Source organism: Bos javanicus, chromosome 15 (genome assembly GCF_032452875.1).
Source record: "Bos javanicus breed banteng chromosome 15, ARS-OSU_banteng_1.0, whole genome shotgun sequence".
Lineage (NCBI taxonomy): Eukaryota > Metazoa > Chordata > Mammalia > Artiodactyla > Bovidae > Bos > Bos javanicus.
In genome coordinates this window covers 48,620,911-48,631,360 of record NC_083882.1, presented here as the reverse complement: position 1 = coordinate 48,631,360, position 10,450 = coordinate 48,620,911, and positions in this window count along the sequence as shown.

The window sequence follows — 10,450 nt, the reverse complement described above, 5'->3', positions numbered from 1 at the left end:
TATGTCATTTGAATACAGAAATAGGCAAACCCTGCTCAGGGGCTGGGAGGGAAAAGCTGCTGTTTCCAGGTCCTGGTTCTACAGATAATGCTATCAGGGCCCTGGCAGGGCCCCTCCCATGACTGGGCCTTGACATGAGTCAGCCTAGCCTGGGACAGGAACAAACCTATCATTCAGACCTGGAGGCTGGTGGGGAGAGAGGAGAAAGGGCTTATAGTCCACAAACTCAGTAATGACTCTTCTCTCCCTAAGAAAAGGAAGGAAGTGCAGAGGTCTATGTAGAGCCTGCTTCCCTTTTTGTGTGCTTCAGCTGTAAAGAGGTAAAGAGCTCGCTGCTCTCAAAATGATGGTGAGGTCTTTGCACTATATGCCATCCCACGCAAACCCTTGTCTCAGCCCACACCTGACATGGATCATATCTCTCTTCCCAGGCCCACATGCTTGTCTTTGCATAATAGTTAAGGCATCATTGAAAAATTTACTTTTTTCAACTTTTTTTCTTGTTTCTCTTTCTTCAGTGACTTAATGGGAAAGTGCATACATTTTCCCTCTATAAATTGGCAATAGATTTAATTTCACAACAACTTTCTTGTGCTTATATATATTCACAATAGCTTTCATTTGTTACTGTTGGAAAAAGTTACAATACATTGTGGTAAACCAAAGAGAAAGCCATACAAAGTCAGAAAATAAAAACTAGGCCTCAGTTTTTTATCTACAATATAAATATTATGAAACTAACACAATTATGTGATAATTAATATATAGCATCTAGTTGTATGCCTGACACATCATAGAAAATCCAGGAAAGGCGTTGCAAGGTATTTCAATGACAACATGCTGACCCTGACTTAGGATAGTAAATATAGACAATACATAGTTAATTTTCCCTGGTGACTCAGATGGTAAAGAATCTGCCATCAGTGCAGGAGACCCAGATTTGACCCCTGAGTGGAGAAGATCCCCTGGAGAAGGGAATGGCTACCACTCCAGTATTCTTGCCTGGGACAGTCCATGGACAGAAGAGCCTGGCAGGCTACAGACCATGAGTTCACAAAGAGTCAGATACGACTAACAGTTCCAACCCAAAAAATGTGACTAGGGCAGCATTAGGATGAAGGTTAGAATTTAATTTTTAATAATAAAAAAGACAGATTTTATTTTCTCAGTCTCCAAAATCACTGCCAATGGTGACTGCAGTCATGAAATTTAAAGAGGCTTGCTTCTTGGAAGAACAGCTATGACAAACCTAGACAGCATATTAAAAAGCAGAGACATTACTTTGCCAAGAAAGGTCCACATAGTCAAAGCTCTGATTTGATTTTTCCAGTAGTCATGTATGGATATGAAAGTTGGACCATAAAGAAGGATGAGCAATGAAGAATTGATCCTTTTGAACTGTGATGTTGGATCAGACTCTTGAGAATCCCCTGGACAGCAAAAAGATCAAACCAGTCAATCCTAAAGGAGATCAATCCTGAATATTCATTGGAAGGACTGATGCTGAAGCTGAAACTCCAATACTCTGGCCACCTGATGCAAAGAGCTGACCCATTAGAAAAGACCCTGATAGTAGGAAAGATTGAAGGCAGGAGGAGAAGGGGATGACAGAGGATCAGGTGGTTGGATGGCATCACCAACTCAATGGACATGAGTTTGAGCAAGCTCTAGGAGATTGTGAGGAACAGGGAAGCCTGGTGTGCTGCAGTCCATGGGGTCACAAAGAGTCAAACATGACTGAGTGGTTGAATAATAACAACAAATCAAAAAGAACTTAAAGAATAAAACTTTGAGTTTTCAATAAGTTTTGAGTTGGTACTGGACTAGAATGAATAATCTGAGGACCTGTAGTTTCTATTTAACTGCCTTCAGGTAGAAATCTCTGCAAAGAATTAGTGGTCCCCCAAACCAGGGCCCTGAGAAAATATTTTTTCTCATGTAAAAAGTCCAAGCAAGTCCTTGTCTTATTCCCTGAAGTCAGCAGAGAATGACTCTGGCCCACCTTCAGGGTGAGGGAAGACTTGGGGAGTTTGGGACAGTGACTTTGAGGGTTCACAGTCTTCTTTGTCCATCAAGTTTAACACTCCTGTCTACTTCCACAGCTCACACAGTAGGATAGAGACTGAAAGTGCTGAGAACCTGGGATCTCAGATGCAGGGAAAGAGGAGATATTAGTATTCATTTCCTATTTTTTCTTTTTTTATTGAACTCTAATTGATTTACAGTATTATATCTGAAATACAGTATTTATAGTATTATATCTGTACTATGCTGTACACTTTCAGGTGTACAGCATAGTGATTCAGTATTTTTACAGGTTATATTCTATTCAGAATCATTACAAGAGAGTGGCTATATTTCCTTGTGCTGTACTATATGTCCTTGTTGCTTATCTATTTTATACACAATAGTTTGTATTCGGTTGACCAAAAAGTTTGTTCAGGTTTTTCTATAACATTTAACGGAAAAACCCAAAGGAAGTTTCTGCTAACATGGGTTATCTGATAATCCTATTTCCTTAATTCGTCCCTCCCTTCCCTCTTCCCTTTGGTAACCACTGGTTTGCTTTCTATATCTGTGAGTCTGTTTCGTTCTTGCATATGCACTCATTTGTATTATTTTTTATATTTAACATATAAGTGATCTTATTCATTCCCTATTAACATTACTAACATGTTCCTGAAACTTTTTAGTCCAATCATCTAGGAAATATGATTTGCCAGTCAGAATTGTTTTTTAATTGAAGCATAATTGCTTTGCAGAATTTTGTGGTTTTTCTGTCATACATCAACAAGAATCAACCCAGACCTTCCTCCCATCTCCCTCCCCATCCCACCCTTCAGTTTGTCACAGAGCCCCTGTTTGAGTTCCCTGAGTCATACAGCAAATCAGTTTTTAAGAAAAAAATATTCTGGCTTCCTTTGACATCAGAATTAAACCTAGGCACTAATGAATTAAACAAGGCCAGATATCTCATATCTGAGACCTACTGTTTCTGCCCCCTCCCCTCATCCCTATCCTCAATACCACAAATTATACAGTTGAGTTTCCCACATTGCATCCAGAGTGCAATGGATAAGCCTTGCCCTTGGAAAAACCACCCTAGGGATCATGTGTCTCTCCTGCCAGGTAAATACAAGACCTGGATTTTTCAAACAGGGTAAGGAGACAATCATGAAGGGAAGATTTAATTCATCTATCTATTCATCTGTTCACCACCTATCTATCTATAATATTCATTCATTCATAAATGTAAGCAAAAAGCTCACAGATAGTATGAAGTGCTCAGGTCCCTGTGTGTGTGTGTTTCTGTCTGCGTTGAATTTAAGTGGAAGTACGACTCTGCTGCCTCCACGTGGTCTCCAGACTACCCTGCAAGTCTCTGTCAATTGCTTAGTTTTGATTTTGAGATGCTGTGTAAACACTGCCCTCTCTTGTGTTTGAATTTCCTCTGGATAATAATTTTCAAAATAGAATAATTGTGTCATATGTAGGACATCATTTTTGAAAATTAGACAAACTGAAGTTTGAGTTCAGCCCTTGAAACATATATATGGCATTGAGAAATTTAATTAACTTGTATAAGTCCAGAAGTCTTCAGCACGAAATTTGTATCATAAGGTCTCCTATTTGGGAGACATATTATAGGTCTATAAATGGTCTCCTATTTATAGACCCCAGACTATACAAATTAGATCTTAATTTCTAATGTATCTACATACTTACTATAGTTCCTAGCATAAAATAAAACCCTTATGAATATTATCTTTTAATATATATATTTTAAGTACCTTCAGCATACTATTTGGGCTTCACTCGTGGCTCAAATGGTAAAGAATCTGCCTGCAATGCAAAAGATCCAGGTTTGTCCCCTAGGTCAAGAGGATCCCCTTGAGAAGGGCATGTCTACACACTCTAGTATTCTTGCCTGGAGAATTCCGTGGACAGAGGAGCTTGGCAGGCTACAGTCCATGGGATTGCAAACAGTCAGACACAACTGCGTATGTTCTTTGAATGATTTGAGTTTTGCATGTAATATTTCTCTTAGTCATTAATACATTATGCATAAATCACTTATTCCCCTTTCCAAGTGAGTCACGTATAAATCAAAATATGTAAGAAAATATGTAAGCATTATATAGCTAGAAAATAATTTTATTTATAGAATACTCCAACAATACAAACACTCATAAACTGAAAATTGATAGTTCTTATGCTACAGTCTTACTCTCATTCCTCTTCCTACAGGAAACCAGACTTAGCAGTCCGGTGTGAATCCTTCCAGAATGTATTTCTGATTCATGGGGATGGGTGTGGGAGAGAGAAAGAGAGAGAGAAAGAGGAACAGAAGGGTGAGGAAAGAGATTCAATATTTGTTTATCCCTTGAAAAAGCTCTTCCTATTATGTTAAATTGAAGGTAATATTTCCTTTTTGAAATATGGGATAAATAAAGACAGATTAATATTTAAAATCATGTGAAGGTCTGTGACATTGTGAAAATATAAGTTGATATTTTACTATCCTTTGCTTTACTATTAGAAATGGGAAAGAGGGTGTAGCCATTTTCTCAGGAGACATTACTGGGGAAAAGGAAGCTGAAAGAGGTACCCAAATACCTTGTCTCTGCAAGGTGGGGGCACCTACCTTCAGTCAAGAGACCTCTTCAGCACTCCCTTCATAGGAGGTTCCACCCATCTTAACCTGGTGACTACATCAGTTATCTCCTTCCCTCTGATGGCCATAGCAACAGCAGCAGCCTACTTTTCTAAACAAATCTTCCAGGTATATATCGGAGAGTATTAACACCCTGATAAGATAAAAATATATAGTTTGTCATTTTTTATCATTATGATTACCACTGACTATCTCAGCCTTTCATGTGGTCACTCTGGTTACACTGATGGTCATCGGCTGTGAAACATTAAATCAGAGAAAAGGTAACCTCATGCTTACAGGTTTAAACTTAAACAGTTAAGCAGAGTGAATTAAAAAGCTTACAAATATTTTCCAGAAAGTGTGAAATGAGTCTTCTCCAAATTAGTGCATAGAGAAGAATAGTGGACAATAGACCCCATATTAGAATGAGCAACTCTAGCTTAAATCTTCACCAATTTTTAGTTCAGACGCAAAGACAGGCTATGTGGATCATGTCACGGAGGCAAGAGGGGAGAATCGATGGCAAGAAACAAAGAGCCGTTTGATCTGGGAAAGTAGAAAAGAACATAACAACAGCTGATTGTGATGCTAACAGTGCAAAAGAGATCCTGGTAAAGAGATGGAGGCATAAGGCAGGGAGTAGCAGACAACCACGTGGTAGTCAAAGGATTTGGCCATCAGGAAAAGGATCCTACAAAGAGTAATCTAAGGATGGAGCAATATTAGACTTAGGTGTAAAAGATAAGCTCTGAGGCATTAAAACACAGGATTCCAAGATTGTGGGGAGGATGGTGAAGGTTAAATTATTTTTCAGTCACTAAGTCATGTCCTACTCTTTGCAACCCCATAGACTAAAGCACACCAAGCTTACCTGTCCTTCACTATCTCCCAGAGTTTGCTCAAATTCATGTCCATTGAAATGGTGGTGCTATCCAACCCTCTCATCTTCTGCAACCCTCTTCTCCTTTTGCCTTCAATCTTTCCCAGAATCAGGATCTTTTCCAATGGGTTGACTCTTCACATCATGTGGCCAAAGTATTGGAGCTTCAGCTTCAGTATCAGTTCTTCCAATGAATATTCAGGGCTGATTTCCTTTAAGACTTAGTAGTTTGATCTCCTTGCAGTCCCAGGGATTCACAAGAGCCTTCTCCAGCATCACAATTCAAAAGCATCAAGTCTTCAACGCTCAACATTCTTTATGGTCCAACTCTCACATCCCTACATGACCAGTGGAAAAATCATAGCTTTGACTATATGCACCTTTGTTGGCTAAGTGATGTCTCTGCTTTTTAATACACTATCTAGGTGTGTCATAGCTTTCCTTCCAAGAGGTAAGCATCTTTTAACCTCATGGCTGCAGTCACCATCCACAATAATTCTGGAGAAAATAAAATCTATCTTTGCTTCTACTTTTCCCACTTCTATTTGCCATGAACTGATGGGACTGGATGCCATGATATTAGTTTTTTGAATGTTGAGTTTTAAGCTAGCTTTTTCACTCTCTTCTTTCACCCTCTTTAGTTCCTCATCATTTTCTGTCATTAGATTGGTATCATCTGCATATCTGAAGTTGCAGATATTTCTCCCAGCAATCTTGATTCTGGCTTGTGATTCATCTGGCCTGGCATTTTACATGATGTACTCTGCATATATGTTTGTTTAACAGGCAGAGTGACAATATATAGCCTTGTCGTACTCCTTTCCCAGTCCTGTGCCATTCAGTTGTTCCATATAAGGTTCTAATGGTTGATTCTTTTTTTTTTTTTTTTAATATGGAAACAAATTTTTTTTTAATTTTATTTTATTTTTAAACTTTACATAATTGTATTAGTTTTGCCAAATATTAAAATGAATCCGCCATGGGTATACATGTGTCCCCCATCCTGAACCCTCCTCCCTCCTCCCTCCCCATACCATCCCTCTGGATCATCCCAGTGCACTAGCCCCAAGCATCCAGTATCGTGCATCGAACCTGGACTGGCAACTCGTTTCTTACATGATATTTTACATGTTTCAATGTCATTCTCCCAAGTCTTCCCACCCTCTCCCTCTCCCACAGAGTCCATAAGACTGTTCTATACATCAGTGTCTCTTTTGCTGTCTCGTACATCAGGTTATTGTTACTATCTTTCTAAATTCCATATATATGCGTTAGTATACTGTATTGATGTTTTTCCTTCTGGCTTACTTCACTCTGTAATGGTTGATTCTTGAGCCACATACAATTTTCTCAGGTGAAGATAATGACCAGATGCATCTATCTCACATGGAGAAGAACATAGGCTCACCAAAAAAGGATTATTTTCTGATGTTGGCCAGAACCACAGCACTGCCCACTGGGACATGTAGAGCTAACAGAATGAGATATTTCCAGGAACACACTATTACCTTCATATTCCTTTATCCAAACCAGTCACATGGCCCTATTAATCACAAGGGCTGATGGATCTGATAGAGAGCACATAGATTTCAGGACCCTGCACTGTCTCTGTAATACTGGTCACTAGCATTTAGCATTATCTCAAAATCTTCTTTGTTCCAGAAAGAACAAAGTCACTAAAGAGAAGTTCCCAGTAATGTACACAGATTTCTGATTGGGGTACACCATATGCTAATATATAAAAACATTGTAAGTTAAGTAATGAACCGTTGAGTGAGTTAGTGAAGTTGCTCAGTCATGTCCGACTCTTTGCCACCCCATGGACTGTAGCCCACCAGGCTCCTCCACCCATGGAATTTTCTAGGCAAGAGTACTGGAATGGGTTGCCATTTCCTTCTCCGGGGGATCTTCCCAACCCGAGGATCAAACCTGGGTCTCCCGCATTACAGGCAGATGCTTTACCATCTGAGCCACCAGGGAATCTTAAAGTTCATAGAACATTTAGAGGCTTTGTACAGTCATCTACATTTTACCTGGATATTTAAAATGCTAGTAAATAAATGTGTTGCTTTTATTCAGATATTTATAGTAGTGGGCAATCTTTAAGATAGTCTATTCCATTTGTGTACAGCTCTGATTATTGAAACATCTTCCCCATATAGATCTAAAGATGTGCCTTCTTGCATCTTCCCACAGCAGATTTTAATTATTTTATATAAAGAAACTCAGAATATGGAATATTAGTTTTGCTCAAAATGCCACTCTACAGATATGTTACTACCCATCTTATTTCTTTACATAATGTTCAGTTTTAATCTCTTCTCAGTTTCTATCTACGATTGGATCTTCATCACTCTTATTTTGCTTTTCCCTCTCCAATTCTTTCATAGGTATAAAATGTTAACCTCAATTCATACTTAATAATAGGTTACTGGGTGCATTTTCAGTGCTCAAAGACAGATTTAGGCTAAAACGTCTAACCAGTATAAATATTACCTTTTAAAACGTATCTGTTGTATTCATCTGTTTCATTACAACAACATGATAAGGAGATAAGGAAAGGGAATTTTTGATACATTTTCTCTTTTAAAGTCACTTCATATTAGTTAACTCTTTCTTATCTACCCCTGGCAGTGTGAGCTGACCCTCTGTTCTATGATCCCAGAAGCTTTTGATAAATAAGCTGGATTTCTTATATTCTCATTTCACATATTTCGAATCTGTATTTCTTGTATATCTCCCTAGTTAGGCTAAACTGCCCTTTAAATTAAGGATTGTATTCTATTCACCTTTGTTAATCCAGTACCTATTGTAGGATCTGAGGCAGTTTAGACACTTAATGAGTTTTGGTGAATGGATAAATTTTAAATGATACCTCAGGTATCTATTAGATATACACTATGATACAAACTTTCCACTGAGACTCAGGGAAGGAGAGACTCTATACCCAGGCATAGAGATATTGCAGAGGAATAGACATCTATATGCTGAAAGTAGTTGATACCTCTAGGCACACCAGGAGATTTAGGAGCAAACAGGCACACCTTCACAAACACACTATTCATAAATATAGCCTCTTCACACAGACAAGCATCGTGTGAATCTTACGAATACCCTCACAAACTTTGCCTTACCAATCTTCTTCTCCTTTATAGGCTCACCCTCTCATATATATTTAGGATATGATATCTTGAGTCATGCAACCCTCACCCAAGACTTCAGCAGATATGTAAGGTCCTTTTTAAAGTGTGATGAATGGATTCAATATTCTACTTATTTTTATCTGCCCAGAACCCCAGATAGAAACACTCCCTTCACTTGCACCACAAACTCTCTTTGTATCATTATATCTTCTTAAGTTTCACAATATATGATTTGGGATAAAATACTTAACCTAAAGAAATCAACCCAGAATATTCATTGGAGGAATGCTGGTGAAGCTGAAGTTCCAATACTTGGCCACATGATGCTGAGAACTGACTCGGAAAAGACCACGATGCTGGGAAAGATTGAAGGCGGGAGAAGGGGATGATAGAGGATGAGATGGCTGGATAGCATCACTGATTCAGTGAATGTGAATCTGAGCAAACTCTGGAAGATAGTGAAGGACAGGGAAGCCTGGTGTGCTGCAGTCCATGGGGTTGCAAAAAATTGGACATAACTTAGCAACTGAACAACAAAACCTTAAGTAGCCCACCTAAGTCTCAGTTCCTTCATCGGTATATTGGGAATTACAATGAAAAGTAATTCAATTTTCATGCTGCTTAATTAGAGAAAAGTTTGAAGCTCTCAGGACATTAGCAACAGGAAGATCTGACCACAGAATTGACTTTATCCCATTAATATTAGTACCTCCTGAAATCATGTTAGAATCTAGGTTTATACCTAAGCTTTTCAAACAACCTTAAAAATACCTGTATTTTCCACTTATAAGTTACAGAGTTGAGTCTTAATCTTAAATGCAGTACCTATGCTTATCCCTATTACAAAACTACATTTCGCTAGTTTTGTTCCCTTCCCTATCTGTCAACAATATTTTTGAATACAGCTGTTCAACAGTGATAACATTTGATAATCATGCTAAGAGGCTTGGGTGGGCTATCAGAGCAGTCAAGGCTACTGAAGGCTACAAAGGAAATCAGTAAGAAGTCAGATAAAGGAAGTGGTTGGGGAAGATTGTCATGGAGGAGTATACAAAAGATGGACAGAAAATAAAGGAAATTATATATGTAATATAGAGACACCAAGGTACCTGTGATTTCTATAAGGTGTGTAAGAGAGGTACGAAGATAGGAGGATCTAGCCCTTAAGATTTGGATCTAGGAGATTTCTGGCTGAGAGAAAATGACAGATGAGGTTTTTCCATGTTGAAGTTGCTGGAATATTTTTACAGAGCTCACTGTCTGGATAAGCATCAGTATGGAGAGTCTCTGAGGTGAGGCAGAGAGAACCTAGACTGGACTTGCTATATCCTGGGCTTTGTATATAAGATCTAATCAGAAAATAGGATGTGGGGAGGAGGTCCAAGTAGAAAAACCAACTTAGAAATACAAATAAGGACAATCCTCAGAGAGCAATGAGCGCTAACTGTTTAGATCACATGCTCAGGACTAGCCTAGCTCCATATAGTAGCACAGAAACAACAGCAGATGAATGTTAATTAGCATAACATAACAGGAGCAACAGACTGTAAGCTGTATTTCTTTGTTTAATTTTTATTGAAGTATAGTTGATTTGCAATGTTGTTTTCATTTCAAGTGTATAGCAAGGTAATCCAGACATATAAGTATGTTCTTTTTTAGATTCTTTTCTATAATAGTTTATTACAAGATACTGAGTATAGTTCCCTGTGCTATATAGTAAGTCCTTATTGGTTACCTATTTTATATAAAGTACTGTGTATATTTTAATCC